Raw genomic sequence first — 16294 nt, forward strand, 5'->3', positions numbered from 1 at the left:
TCTCTCTGGTAGCAGGAGGCTATTTAGTGCTCACTGGACCTGGGTCCGGTGTCAGTTATACTCCTGCCCTCGGCTGAGTTAAGTGACCTCTTGTATACGTGTGCCTTGTGCCTGATATCTTGCTTGTTTGTTCGGTTGTGATCTGGTTCTGTCCCTGTTACGAGTTCTGCCTGACCCTCTTGTACTGCGCTACCTCTCGTGTATGACTCTCTGCTTGTGACCTGACTCCTCTCTGCTCGTCCCCTTGGTACCGCACCGCCCTCTTGTGTATGACCTTTGGCTCTGTCTGACTACCCGTCTGTTTGTCGCTCCTGTACCTCGTTTGCCCGTACTGCTGTGACCTCGGTTTTGCCTGACTCTGAGTTGTTGTATGGTGTCCTGTCCTATCTGAATACAGGACGCTAAGCCACGCCCCCTTGCAGTCACATGACCATAGGTCCCGTGCAGATTATTCATTTTCAGTGTCCGCAGGTCCCGTGCCTCTTTACCTTCCAGCGCTGACTGGACCCTGACACTATTAGCCTGAAGCACGCATGGTCACCTCTGCTGCCCTGCTCCCCAGGTAACTCTTAGCACTGCTTCTGTACTCAGGACACGTGCACTGGCTCTATGAGCAAGTGCAGTGCGGTGTCTCTGACATTATAACTGACCCTAACTTACACCTGGCCACCAAGTCAGAGTCAATAAAGTTCAATGATGAACCGCAATCCACGAAGGCAGAAGTGGATGTGGAGACACCCCCACAACAAAGTTCCACTTGAAATGACATTTTAGAAAATGCAGAAAAGGGTACCTGAGAGCCTGGGTGACCTCCACGATAATCACCCGGGCTCAGTCGCTTGTTTGTTAGTGGCCGGGAGGGGCAATCCTTTTTCCCATGTCCAGACTCGCCACTGTGAACACAGCATTTTCTCACGTGCCGTTGCCTCCTTTCTTCCTCCTTACGGTTGATGGTTCCCATCGCCGTGATTTTCAGTGAAGAACTGGCTCCCCTTCTTGGGAGAATAATGAAGTCTCGGTTTGTATCACTCCCCTTGCCCGTAACTTGCGATCCATTCGGATGGCCTGTGTCATAGCTTCCTCCAGGGCATCAGGTGGGGGGTGGAGAGCCAAGGCGTCTTTCAGATGCTCAGACAGGCCTCTACGGAACAACCCCTGGAGAGCGGCGTCGTTCCAGCAGACCTCAGCAGCCCAGCGTCTGAACTCTGAGCAAAACCACTCGGCTGAGTGTTTCCCCTGACAAACATTCATCAGTCTGTCCTCAGCCATACGCACCCGATCAGGCTCATCATAAATATGCCCCAGGGCCTCAAAAAATGCATCCACAGTCATACGCTCAGGGGCCGTGGTAGGAAGGGAGAAAGCCCAAGCTTGGGGGGCTCCCCTTAACAGAGACATAATGACCCCCACTCTCTGACTTTCATCCCCAGAAGAGTGTGGTCTTAAGGAAAAAAAAAGCTTACAGCCCTCCTTGAAAACTCTGAAGTCATTTTTATCTCCAGAAAAGGTATCTGGTAACTTAACCGGAGACTAAGGGGAAACTAATGCAACATCCCGAGCCCCCAATGAAAGAACCCCCTGCACAGTGTCAGCGATCAGCTGCTGAGACTGAGCCAGGACTCTTTGTTCTCCAAAGAGTTTCTGAGACATCTGCGTCAGATGCTTAACCTGCTCAGAAAGAGTGTGCACAGGATCCATCACACACACAGGTGAATGGGAGCAGAGAAAAAAATGGTATGGGTCAGTTATACTGTCAGAGACACCGCACTGCACTTGCTCATAGAGCCAGTGCGCGTGTCCTGAGTACAGAAGCAGTGCTAAAAGATACCTGTGGAGCAGGGCAGCAGAGGTGACCAGGCGTGCTACAGGCTAATAGTGTCAGGGTCCAGTCAGCGCTGGAAGGTAAAGAGGCATAGGACCTGCGGACACTGAAACTGAATAATCTGCACGGGACCTATGGTCATGTGACTGCAAGGGGGCGGGGCTTAGCGTCCTGTATTCAGATAGGACAGGACACCATACAACAACTCAGAGTCAGGCAAAACAGAGGTCACAGCAGTACGGGCAAACGAGGCACAGGAGGGACAAACAGACGGGTAGTCAGACAGAGCCAAAGGTCATACACAAGAGGGCGACGTGGTACCAAGGGGACGAGCAGAGAGGAGTCGGGTCACAAGCAGAGAGTCATACACGAGAGGTAGCGCAGTACAAGAGGGGCAGGCAGAACTCGTAACAGGGACAGAACCAGATCACAACCGAACAAACAAGCAAGATATCAGGCACAAGGCACACGTATACAAGAGGTCACTTAACTCAGCCGAGGGCAGGAGTATAACTGACACCGGACCCAGGTCCAGTGAGCACTAAATAGCCTCCTGCTGCCAGAGAGAGGCAGCACAATTAACCCATAGTCTAACCAGGACGGGTCAAAGCGAAATCCCGTCCTGGATCATGACATTTGCATTGGGCTTCCCCCGGAACTCAGAACTTTGCATTGGGCTTCCCCCGGAACTCTGAACATTGCACTGGGCTTCCCCCTGAACTTTGCATTGGGCTTCCCCCTGAACTCTGAACATTGCATTGGGCTTCCCCCTGAACTCTGAACATTGCATTGGACTACCTCTGGAACGCCGAACATTGCAATGAAATTCCGGGAGAAGTCAGAGTTTGGCATTTAGCGCCAGACACTAACATTCCGATACCAACCCTGAACTTTTAAGTTCGGATTTGCTCACCTTTAGTCTTCATTGAATACAGATTTTACAGATTTTTCCTTTAAATTGAGAGTGAAAGATCAGTCATGAGGAGTAAGCAGCGGATTTCTCTGACATATTAAAAAGTGGTTTATTTTCATAATTGTATTGATTTCTGAAAAAAAAAAAAAAATTAAATGACGGTTGCTCTTTAAAGAATGTGTTTGACATAAGAACTTGATTGGTCATTTTTGATGACACATCCCCTTTAAAGACCTGTTGTTTTAAGACAAAGCTATTTGTTTATTTATTTTTCATTGATACATTCTAATAAACCTTGTTGATGCAAGTTCCGGGCTCTGACATGCTGCTTATTGACCCAATTAAATGAATTTTCATTTTTACTGCAAATCATGTGACCAGGACGGGTTCAGTGACGCAAAATCACCTTAAAATGGCGACATCTGCAAATTCCACCTTGTAACCTTCCAATCCTGACACGATGTAACCCATAAACCTCACATGGGCAGCTGCAACAGGAGAGATGTCATTCCTCTGTTTTATCTGCCATTAATGTGTGAAAGCCTCCGATATTTTATCCTAACAAGAAAATAATGAAAACTCTTCTACTATCAGCCTCAAACATAACAGCAAATCATTAACCAGCGCTGAGCATTTTGTTGATACGGAGCTGAAACGCGATCAATATTTATATCGTCTATATAACTCAGACTCTATTCATCAAAGGCAAATATCTCACAAGCCGCTGTTATCCGGCCATAGATGCTGAGATTAACCCATGGTGCACTGAACGTTCCAGTACATGGTCAGGAGGATTGCATCCGATCTTTATGGAGAAATCTGTGCCATATAACTCTGCCATTGACTTGCATGGGATATACCCTGATATACAGTGGGTGAAATAAGAATTGGACATGTCAACAATTTTCTAAGCAAATCTATTTCTATAGGAGCTATTGACATGAAATTCTCACCAGATGTCGGTAACAACCCCTCCAATCCACAGAGGCAAAAATATCAAACCATAGATGTCCATAAATTATGTGTAATAATGAGAAATGACACAGGGAAAGAGAATTGAACACAATGAACTGCATTTAACACTTCGTATGAAAGCCATTGTTGGTGATGAAGCTTTCAGATGCCTTCTGTTTGGAGAAACTAGTCGCAGGCATTGCTCAGATGTGATTTGGCCTATTGTTACACACACATGCTCACCACAACCTGAAGCTCCTGTGGGCTCCTTCTATGGACTCTGAGATTTAGTTCCTTCCATACATTTTCTCTTAGATTCAGGTCCGGTGTTTGGCTCGGCCATTCTAGCAGCTTTATTTTATTTCACTGAAACGAATTGAGAGTTTCCTTGGCTGTGTGTTTGGGATCATTGTCTTGCCGAAATGTTAACCCTTGTTTCATCTTCTGCATCCTGGTCGATGGAAGCAGATTTTTATCAAGAATGTCTCTGTACATTTGTCTATTTATCCTTCCTTCAGTTTTATAATGTTTGTCAGTGCTGTACGTGGGATGAGCATGCATACAGGCCATGGACAGGCCATGGAGGTTGAGGGGTGAGCGTGCATACACGCTATGGAGGTTTAAGGGTGAGCATGCATAAAGACCATGGAGGTTAAGTGGTGAGTGTGCGTTCAGGTCCTGGAGGTTGAGTGGTGAGCATGCACACAGGGTAGGGAGGTTGAGTGCAACAATTGTGCCTGCTGATTCCAGTTCTTTCTGTACCTCTCCACAGGTGTTCTTTGGCTCTTGAACAACTCTTCTGACGATTGTTTTTACTCCTCTGTCTTGCAGTGAGCACCTGGTTTTTGGTTTATGGTGAAATTATGTTCTTACCACTTCCAGATTATGACCCCAGCAGAGCTCACTAGAACCTTCAGTAGTTTAGAAATTCTTCTGTAACCAAAGCCATGAGTATGTTTTTCAACAATAAGGTTCCAAAGGTCTTGAGACAGCTCACTAGTTTTACACATCATGAGATGTTTCTTGTGTGGCACCTTGGTAAATAGACACCATTTTATAGGCTATCAGATGAACCAAGTGATATTATTTTTCACTTAGTGGCAGGATTGCTTTCTAATTACTGATAGATTTCAGCTGCTGTCAGGACTTTCCATGGGTTTTATCACCTCTATTTCTTCATGTGCTAATTTTTTTTTCCTGTGTCATTACTCATTATTACACATGACTTGTGGACATTTTATGTAGTCAATTTTTTTTCCCCATTACTCATTATTACACATGACTTGTGGACATCTATGGTTTGATTTCTTTGCCTGTGTGGATTTGACAGGTTATTAGTGGCATCTGGTGAGAATTTCATGTCAATAGCACCTTTTGAAATAGATTTACTTAGTGTCATGATCCCAGTGCAGGTTTTGACCTGCACGTCAGGGGTTAATGTCTTGAGCTCAGTGCAGGCTTTGACCTGCACACCTGGGGTTAATTATTGTGGCCTCTCTTTGGTTCAGGCAGAGCTTTTTATTGCCCTGAGATACTCCAATCCCTGTCAGTTATACTTTTGCCTTTGGCCGAGTGTTGTGACCCCTGTGTGACTGTTCGTTGTCTTATAGCTTGCTTATATGGTTCTGATCCAGTTCTGTCCCTCGTTGTGAGTTTGCCTGTTGATTCTGTGCTGTATATCTACTTCTCTGGTTTCTGACTTCTTGGCTACGTCTTGACTATCCGTTCTGTCTTGCCCTTTGGTAATTGTCGTGCTATCTAGTGCTTTGACCCCGGCCTGATCTGGTTTATTTCCCTGTCTATGCCAATTAGTAACTTTGTTTCGTAGTTACCATTCTTGGAGTTTTCCTGCAGCTCCTAGCTCTCTGGAGTTTAGGCCACGCCCCCAGCAGTCACATGCTTCAGGTCCTGTGGGTCTGAAGCACGCATCTTCTCTGCTGCTGCCCGCTCCACAGGTATCTCTGAGCACAGGTTGTCTTACTCAGGACACACGCACTGGCTCAGTGAGCAAGTGCAGTGCGGTGTTCCTGACACTTAGAAAATTGGTGACAAGTTCGGTACTTAATTCACTTGCTGTATGTCTTGAACAATGACTAATGTCTGTTTTTAAAAAAAAGTGCTGAGATGAGAGAGGGAGTGATAAAAATGGACACCGGTCACAGAAAAGGGTGAAGAGCTAAATGGGCTTCAATGAGTTGATTGTGGAGGGTAAGAAATAATGAGCAGGGAGGACAATAATGGAAGGTGGAGAATAAAATGTAAAAGGGCAGCGAGTAACAATGGTGAATGTGAGAAAAACAGATACAAATATATGGATGGTTCAACAAAAAAAATGGAAAGACGGTGAAGAATAAGACAAAACATGGGGACAGATGACAATTGCCATTTGTCCACTCCTCAGCTTCAGAGCAGTGCTCTCCCCTTCTCCATCTTGTCATGTAGAGTTCTCAGTGTAGCAGGTACAATGAGAAGTCATTTATTGGTAACTATATAAAATGACATGGGATACAGCAAGCGCCACAAGATAAAGCACTGTGCTATAAAGACGCTCCTCGCCCAGCCCGCTCCTCGCTTAGCCAACTCCCCACTTCTCGTCCAGCCCGCTCCTAGTCCAGTGGCTCCTCGCTTAGACCGCTCCTTGCTCAGCCCACTTCTCACCCAGCCCACTCCTTGCCACACCTGATCCTCGCTTAGCCTACTCCTCGCCCAGCCCACTCCTCATCCTGTCCGCTCCTCGATTAGCCTGCTCCTTGCCCAGCCCATTCTTCGCCCAGCCTGCTCCTCATCTAGCCAGCTTCTCTCCCAGCTTGCTCCTCGTCCAGCCTGCTCCTTTCCCAGCCCACTGCCCATTCAGCCTGCTCCTTGCCCAGCTCACTACTCATCCAGTCCGCTCCTCTTAGCCTGCTCCTTGCCCAGCCCGCTGCTCTCTCAGCCTGCTCCTCGTCCAGCCCAATCATCACCCAGCTTGCTCCTCACCCAGCCTGCTCCTTGCCCAGCCCACTCCTCGCCAACCCTGCTCCCCGCCTAGCCCGCTGCTCAACTCAGCTCGCTCCTCATCCAGCCCGCTCCTCACCCACCTTGCTCCTCGCCCAGCCTGCTCCTTGCCTAGCCCACTGCTTGCCCAGCCCACTTCTTGCCCACCCTCCTCCCCGCCCAGCCCGCTGCTTGCGCTCCTGTAAAGAGATAGAAAACTTACCCTCTGCTTTTATGCTCTTACCCTGGAAGAATTATTTATCCATCATTTGTAGATAATAATCTCTAAAACTTTAAACATCTCCAGGATACAAGGTGGTGGAGTTCCCTCATCTTTAGTTCTCCATATGCATCTTTAAGTATCTGTTTATCTCTTATTGAGAACCTATGGAAGAGAGCATTGGAAGGTTTATGAGCAGAATATGATGGGGCGCTTTCATTAGCACCATGCCTTTAATTTAACCCATTGCAGTCCTACTGATTTAATAAAGCAACATCTACTTCAACATCTCCAAATTCTGATACTTGCAAATACAGTGCTCTTCTAGTCACCCAACCGCTGCACTCAATCACAGGTTTCAGTGATCCTGTCACATCCAAACAGAACAGACATCGCTTCCAATGCCAGTGTAGACCTCCACAGGGGAACACGAAATACATGCGCTCGGGACCGGAGTGTGCGGCTGCATGTATTTCTATGCAGCTGAGCGCACTGGTCCGAGTGCCGGTGGCAGTGCCGGGTATTGAGACGTGAGACTTGTGCGAGTTTCCTGCAAGTCTGACCCCGGCCTTATAGTCAAGCTTCACAACTGATAATTATGTGTGGCGTACAGCGCGGGCGTGCCATCCTGGTATCAGTCACCGGCACATCCTTATAGGAGAATATGAATATTCCGCACGTGTGGCGGCTCAGCGGGCAGGGCAGCACACTGCATGGACAATCATGAGGATTTCGAATTAAATGTAATTTACAAGTGTGGAGAAAACATTACAGCGTGACGGTGGAGCCGCAACCAACTCCATTAAATCCTGATGAATCAGAGACGCCCGTCCCAGTGTCAAGTATGAGATCCTAATCAGTTTATAAAGGCGGAGAAGAGAGGAACGCAAAACACATTCTCTGCGGCAAATTAGGGAATCAACAAAAAAACAAGTGTGATCTGATTGTCATCTCCTAATGAAATGCATTAGCCCTTAACCCCTCCACTGCTGAAGCACATCAGGTATCAGTTTCCTAGGCAGTATCACGTCCCTCTGGCAGCTGTAAATATAATCCCCAAATCCAGATATTTCCCAGTGACATCATCCAATGTGAATGGTGGATCCTGTGTCATCTACTGTATGTAGAGTTATTATCAGTAATTGTACAGGAGGAGGAGGATGTGAGCTGTGACATCACCTATTGTGAATGGTGGATCCTGAGTTATCTACTGAATAAAGAGGTGTTATAAGTCATTGTACATGAGGAGGAGGTGAGCTGTGATATCACATATTGTGAATGGTGGATCCTGTGTTATCTACTGAATAAAGAGGTGTTATCAGTCATTGTACATGAGGAGGAGGTGAGCTGTGATATCACATATTGTGAATGGTGGATCCTGTGTTATCTACTGAATAAAGAGGTGTTATCAGTCATTGTACAGGAGGAGGAGGTGAGCTGTAATATTCCCTATTGTGAATGGTGGATCCTGTGTTATCTACTGTATATAGAGGTGTGATCAGTCATTGTACAGGAGGAGGAGGTGAGCTGTGACATCACCTATTGTGAATAGTGGATCCTGTGTTATCTATATTTCGGTGTCACTGTAATTATGTTTGTTATGTTAATAAATTGGCATTAAGAAAGTAGTTTCTACAGTAAACATCAGCCTAATATTAGATTTAGTGGCCAGATTGAAAACTAAAATTAAAATCTTTAATTCCAAGAATAAAAAAATAATCACGAAAATGTTTAAAATTTGATTTAAATAATAACGATTCTGCTAGAATAACCCTGTCACCATATTTTCCAATACAAACTCCATACATTATTAATTAGATCGTAGACCTGGTGAGACTGGGGTATTTAATTTGAGAAACCATATCAGAATAACAGTGTAATCGGACCTAGTCTGAAAGAGCGCTCCTCAATGATGCATGCAATATGTATAGTGAAATGTGGTGACAGGTCCGATTTAACCATTGTGTTCGGATACAGATGTCACTTACCCTGTACCGGCACAATAAATGCTCACCTGTAAAATGTAAATATTGCTAATAAATACTATAGCGTTTTTTTTTTCTTATGATGAAAATCGCTGTGCAACTAAAACATTTCTCCGTGTACGTCCTGTATCACTGTGCACAAGAAGAATTGTTCTAGCTGAGAAATGTTTCCTACCAAACATCCAGTGTTTCCATCTCTTGTATTCTTGCATAGAACTATAATTGGCCAATTAACATCTGCGTGTTACAATGTAAACGATAGCGGCCATCTGCTCCGCAGCGCTGATACTGAGCTGCTGCAGGACGCCGCCATGCACTGCTGCCGCGCCTTCCCTGCTGCAACTCCGCGCTCTGCAGGAAGGTGTAGAACTGCTGGAATGGCCGACATTACTGGGTGCTACCTGTTACACCTGACATTGAAATACTCTACGTTACCTTCGACTAATGCACGGATGGGCAGAAGTCTCCAAGACCTGGTACCAACACAACGGACAGGAATAGTAGTCTGATGTGTACAGGCAAAGGTCAGGGTGGGCAGCAGACAAAAGACATAGGACAATGAGACAGATCAATACCAAACATTGCAGGAACAAAGTTATTTTAGCACACATGGGAACCAAACATGACAACAGAGACAGAGTATACGGAAAACTCCAAGGTATGTAATAATAAACTCATATATGCATCTTTTGGGGTATTCGGGTCTGGAAGATCCGCTACGGTTTGTGCTCGACACAGAAGGCTTCTTCCTGCATCCGCTCATCATTAGGTAAATGATGTAGTATCTTTTGACGTTGGCGGTGTCCTCCTGTGGTCCTGACGATGGCGGCGAATCCTCAGGATCCTGATGCGGGTCTTGGGTCCAGCAGATGAGGTGATGAAGAGGGATACGTCCTTCTCTTCAGCGGTGAGTGTCCCAACACTACAGAGATTTGCAGCACTGCCCAAACACAGTTTACAATGGGCAGCCTGGTTCACTGTGCCGAATCGACACACGCCTAAGCCCTGTTCACAGACCTTGTCTCTCACGCTCAGTACAGTCAGCAGGGGCGGCTGCGGCTGCGTTGTCGGCTGTGTCAGCGGTCTCAGCGAAGGCAGTGATGTCGGCTGGGACAGGGGTGGCTGAGCGGTACTCAGTCGACGGTCTCCTGTCAAAGCGCTCTGCCGTCCCAGGCTCTGCTCTACTCAGACACCTCTCAACTGATTTTATCTCACAGGTGTCCCGTGCGCCCGAACTTCCCGCCTAAACTGTCTGGTCACTTGCGCGCTGCAGCTCTGTCCGCTTAGCCACAAACACAGAGTACGGTCTGGAGTCTCAAGCTTTCTTCCCCGCAATATAGGTGACAGCCCCGACGGTTCCGGACCCTTCACGGAGGAGACATGCCTAGTTAGTTACTTCCTCTTACACAGGCAACCATTAGCTGTCAGCCAGCCCCCTTATTCAGTGCCTTGCGAAAGTGTTCGGCCCCCAGGAACGTTTCAACCTCTTCCCACATATCAGGCTTCAAACATAAAGATACCAAATGTAAATTTTTGGTGAAGAATCAACAACAAGTGGGACACAGTTGTGAAGTTGAATTACATTTATTGGTTATTTTAAATTTTTGTAGAAATTCAAAAGCTGAAAAGTGGGGCGTGCAATATTATTCGGCCCTTTTACTTTCAGTGCAGCAAACTCACTCCAGACGTTCATTGTGGATCTCTGAGTGATCCAATGTCGTCCTAAATGACTAATGATGATAAATATAATCCACCTGTGTGTAATCAAGACTCCGTATAAATGCACCTGCTCTGTGATAGTCTCAGGGTTCTGTCTGAAGCACAGAGAGCACCATGAAAACCAACGAACACAACAGGCAGGTCCGTGATACTGTTGTGGAGAAGTTTAAAGCCGGATTTGGATACAAAATGATTTCCAAAACTTTAAACATCCCAAGGAGCACTGTGCAAGTGATCATATTGAAATGAAAGGAGTATCATACCACTGCAAATCCACCAAGACCCGGTCGTCCCTCTAAACTTTCATCTCAACAAGGAGAAGACTGATCAGAGATGTAGCCAAGAGGCCCATGATCACTCTGGATGAACTGCAGAGATCTGCAGCTGAGGTGGGACAGTCTGTCCATAGGACAACAATCAGTCGTACACTGCACAAATCTGGACTTTATGGAAGAGTGGCAAGAAGAAAGCCATTTCTCAAAGATATCCAGAAAAAGTTTTGTTTAAAGTTTGCAACAAGCCACCTGGGAGACACACCAAACATGTGGAAGAAGGTGCTCTGGTCAGATGAAGGCACTCTATGTCAATGCAGGCAACCATTCGCAGTCAGCCACCCCCCTTCTAAAGTCATGGCCACCATATTTGACTGTAGGTACTCTACTCTTTTGTTTGTAGGCCTCGCTCAGTTTTTGGTACACAGTAGAATGATGTGCTTTACCAAAATGCTTTATCTTGGTCTCATCTGTCCACAAGATGCTTTCCTAGAGAGATTTTGGCTTATTCACGTACATTTTGGCAAACTGCAGTCTAGCTTTTTTATGCCTCTGTGTCAGCAGTGGGGCCCTCTTGGGTCTTCTGCTATAGTGTTACATTTTATTCACATGTGAGGGGAGAGTTTGCGCTGACACTGATGCACCCTGAACCTGCAGGAGATTGTGAATTTCCTTGGAACTTGATTGGGTCTGCTTATCCATTATCTGGACTGTCTTGCGTTGCAACCTTTCATCTATTTTTCTTTGCCATCCACGTCCAGGGAAATTAGCTACAGTGCCATGGGTTGTAAACATCTTTAATATTTTGCACACTGTGGACAAAGGAACATCAAAATCTCTGGAGACAGACTTGTAACCTTGACATTGTTGATATTTTTCAACAGTTTTGGTTCTCATGTCCTCAGACAGTTCTCTTCTCCTCTTTCTGTTCTCCATGCTTGGTGTAACACAAACAGACACACAATGCAAAGACTGAGGCAACTTCTCCCCATTTCATCTGGTTTCAGGTGTGATTTTCATATTGCCCACACCTGCTACTTGCCACAGGTGAGTGTGAACGAGCATCACATGCTTGAAACAAAGTTGTTTACCCACTATTTGTGAAAGGTACCAACAATTTTGTCCTGCCCATTTTTGAGGTTTAGTGTGAAATTATGTCCAATTTGCCTTTTTTTCTCTTTTTTTGTGTTGTTCTAATTCACACAAAGGAAATAAACATGCGTATTACAAAATGTGTAATTGCAATAATTTTCTGGAAGAAATGTTTCATTTTCTAGAGCAATTTCACAATCCGTTGCTGCTGCAGCCAGCCACCTTCTAGGTCTGTGCATCAACTGCTTATCAAAGAAGTATCTGCAGTCTGCCATGGCTGTTTTATGTCTAGGCAGACAACCATCCACTTTCACCCAGTCTCCTTCTAGATCTAGGCAGACAACCATCCATTTTCAGCCAGTCCCCTTCTAGGTCTAGCTAGGTCTAGGCAGACAACCATCCACTTTCAGCCAGTCCCCTTCTAGGTCTAGGCAGACAACCATCCACTTTCAGCCAGTCCCCTTCTAGGTCTAGGCAGACAACCATCCACCTTCAGCCAGTCCCCTTCTAGGTCTAGGCAGGCAACGATCCGCTGTGAATCAGCACCCTTCTATGTTCGTGCATCACCTGTTTAGCAGGCAACCATCTGCTGTCAGCCAGCCCCCTTTACACACAGCAATAAAAACAATAAGGTACTGGATCGATGCTAATATTTTCAGAATGGGGAACCTTTTGACTATTACTAGTAAATTGTATATTTTTCTATTTTTCTCACTTTTAAATTTTTTTTTTTATTTGGACACCTCTTTAAGGCAAATAACATACACAGAATATTCTAGAATAAATTAGGTTTTTGTAAAAATGTAATAGTGCATAAAGGAGGACGTTCATTTTGGATACAATATTTTGGATTCCGGATATGTTTTTCTTTACTAATCAAATTGTATCAGTTTTGGGTTCTCGCTGCTCATTGTCTTACGTCGTGACTCGTGAGCCCTTCTTCTTGACTGGAGCTTCTGCATCTATAGATTATCTAGATTTCCAGGAAACTCTCCGTAGTTGGATTCCAACACCCTGAATTAAGTAGATGATAATCTACGTCCAAGACTCAGACATGAGATGATTTGATCCTCTGAAGATACCAAGAGCATGTTCCTTCTCCGTTGGAAGATTGATGACCGGGCTGACATGTTTTTCTTGGCTATCGCTGTCATGGGCAGATGAGGGGAAACATCATGTAGTATGTAGTTGCACATACTCCTATCAGAACATCTTAGCAGCTCCTTGTTCTCCGCATCACAGGCGTGAGTCCTCGTATCAGACATTAATCACTGGCTGGAATGCTGACTTAATAAGTCTCATGCTCCAACCAAGAATGAAAGATGGAGACATGGGGAACACGTAGACAACTCGTGTGATCTTATCCAATTATTTTGTGATTGCTCATGCATTGCACAAGAAGATCCGTCTGAAAGGAATTCATTGCTGCATGGGCAGACGACATTGTGCCGGGATTAGAGTTGAGCGAAACGGGTCGAAAAAATTCAAAAGTCGACGACTTTTGGCAAAGTTGGGTTTCATGAAACGAAACCCGACCCTAGGATGAGGTCGGCCACGAGGTCGGCGACTTATGCGCCAAAGTCGCGTTTCAAAAGTTTGTTTTGCGCTCTTTTTCAGCCAATCAGGATCCACGGACACTGTGGGCAACGTGATGACATAGGCACGGGTCACCATCATCTTTCAGAAGGGCATGCAAGTGATTGGCTTGCTTTGGTGGGCGTCACAGGGGGTATAAAAGGGCGTGCACGCCGACCGCCATCTTACTTCTGCCGATCTTAGTATAGGGAGAGGTTGCTGCTGATTCTGTAGGGAGAGCGTTAGGCAGGGAAGAAGACAAAAAAACTGCTTCTGCTGCTAGCGATTTGGCCTGCACAACATACCAGTCACTGTGTGTGCAGTGCAAGGGGAGGCTATATAGTGGTGTATCAGTGGTGTTGGTTGTTGGGCTGCCTTCTAAGGCTTCCTGACATTCCTGCATTGCTGTTTACCCACTGCTCCGCAAACTGCTTTTTTAAAAGCAATCCCAATTTTTTTTTTTTGTCCTGCTGAGAAGAAAAAAAAACTGCTTCTGCTGCTAGCAATTTGGCCTGCACAACACACCAGTCACTGTGTGTGCAGTGCAAGGGGAGGCTATATAGCGGTGTATCAGTGGTGTTGGTTGTTGGGCTGCCTTCTAAGGCTTCCTGACATTCCTGCATTGCTGTTTACCCACTGCTCCGCAAACTGCTTTTTTAAAAGCAATCCAATCTCCCTTATCCTCTAGTCACTTTTGTCACAGCTGTGCCATCGAGCCTGTCACATAGCGCTCAGATATTCATTGGGCCTCACACAATCCAAAAGTGTTCAGTGTCCAAAAGTGTGTGCAGAGATTCAAAATCTCCCTTATCCTCTAGTCACTTTGGTCACAGCTGTGCCATCGAGCCTGTCACATAGCGCTCAGATATCAGTGGGCCTCACACAATCCAAAAGTGTCCAGTGTCCAAAAGTGTGTGCAGAGATTCAAAATCTCCCTTATCCTCTAGTCACTTTGGTCACAGCTGTGCCATCGAGCCTGTCACATAGCGCTCAGATATCAGTGGGCCTCACACAATCCAAAAGTGTCCAGTGTCAAAAAGTGTGTGCAGAGATTCAAAATCTCCCTTATCCTCTAGTCACTTTTGTCACAGCTGTGCCATTGAGCTTGTCACATAGCGCTCAGATATCAGTGGGCCTCACACAATCCAAAAGTGTCCAGTGTCCAAAAGTGTGTGCAGAGATTCAAAATCTCCCTTATCCTCTAGTCACTTTGGTCACAGCTGTGCCATCGAGCCTGTCACATAGCGCTCAGATATTCATTGGGCCTCACACAATCCAAAAGTGTCCAGTGTCCAAAAGTGTGTGCAGAGATTCAAAATCTCCCTTATCCTCTAGTCACTTTGGTCACAGCTGTGCCATCGAGCCTGTCACATAGCGCTCAGATATCAGTGGGCCTCACACAATCCAAAAGTGTCCATCCAGTGTCCAAAAGTGTGTGCAGAGATTCAAAATCTCCCTTATCCTCTAGTCACTTTGGTCACAGCTGTGCCATCGAGCCTGTCACATAGCGCTCAGATATCAGTGGGCCTCACACAATCCAAAAGTGTCCATCCAGTGTCCAAAAGTGTGTGCAGAGATTCAAAATCTCCCTTATCCTCTAGTCACTTTTGTCACAGCTGTGCCATCGAGCCTGTCACATAGCGCTCAGATATTCATTGGGCCTCACACAATCCAAAAGTGTCCAGTGTCCAAAAGTGTGTGCAGAGATTCAAAATCTCCCTTATCCTCTAGTCACTTTGGTCACAGCTGTGCCATCGAGCCTGTCACATAGCGCTCAGATATCAGTGGGCCTCACACAATCCAAAAGTGTCCAGTGTCCACAAGTGTCTGCAGAAATTCAAAATCTCCCCTGTCCTATAGACACCTTGTACCTTGTTTTACATTACTATATAGTTTGTTGGATTTTGTCTACATTTCTACCAAAAATGAGGAAGGCTGGTGGAAGAGGCCGTGGAATTGGGCGGGGGTTGGCAGCTGGTAATGATGGTGTTGGTGGTGGATCTGATGGTAGTGGCAAGAGCAAAATAGGACCGAATGCAGGAGGTGCTGACCCTGCGTCATCGTCTGGCTACATAAGGCCTCGAACGCTTAGTTTTCTAGGAGTTGGCAAACCGCTTTTAAAGCCAGAGCATCAGGAAAAAGTTTTGTCTTACATTGCTGACTCAGCCTCCAGCTCTATCGCCTCCTCTTCTTCAGTTGTAAAAAGTAAAAGCACTGAGTCGTCATTGGAGGCTCATGTTCATGAACCACACCTTTCCTTGTGTCCTTCACCCCAACCAAGATTGAAGGATGACGCAGGCCATACTACTGATTACTCCATGGAGCTGTTTTCACATACCATGCCTGGATTATCAAGTGAAATGGTGAATTACCCAGGCCAAGATGAATCTGACATGGAGTGCACTGATGCACAGCCGCTGATGGATGATTCTGCTGGTACATTCACTCAGAGCACTACATTGTCCTCGCAGTGTACAGAGCCAGATTTTGACCCTGATGAGACTCAGGTGCCCCTTCCCGCACACTATACCACCATACACGGTGACACAGAGAAAGGTGCACATGACATAGAAGAGGAGGTGATGGATGACCCAGTTGTTGACCCAGATTGGCATCCATTGGGGGAAGAGGGTGCTGCTTCCAATAGCTCAGATGAGGAGCATCCACAGCAGACATCGACATCGCAACAGCTGTTATCTGGCAGGCCCGGAGCACTCCAAAGACAGGTTCCAAACATCAAAAGAGTTGCTGGACAGCTTGTCCAGAGGG

This window comes from Dendrobates tinctorius, unplaced genomic scaffold, assembly GCF_039654945.1.
Source record: "Dendrobates tinctorius isolate UK_male_01 unplaced genomic scaffold, ASM3965494v1 ptg000138l, whole genome shotgun sequence".
Lineage (NCBI taxonomy): Eukaryota > Metazoa > Chordata > Amphibia > Anura > Dendrobatidae > Dendrobates > Dendrobates tinctorius.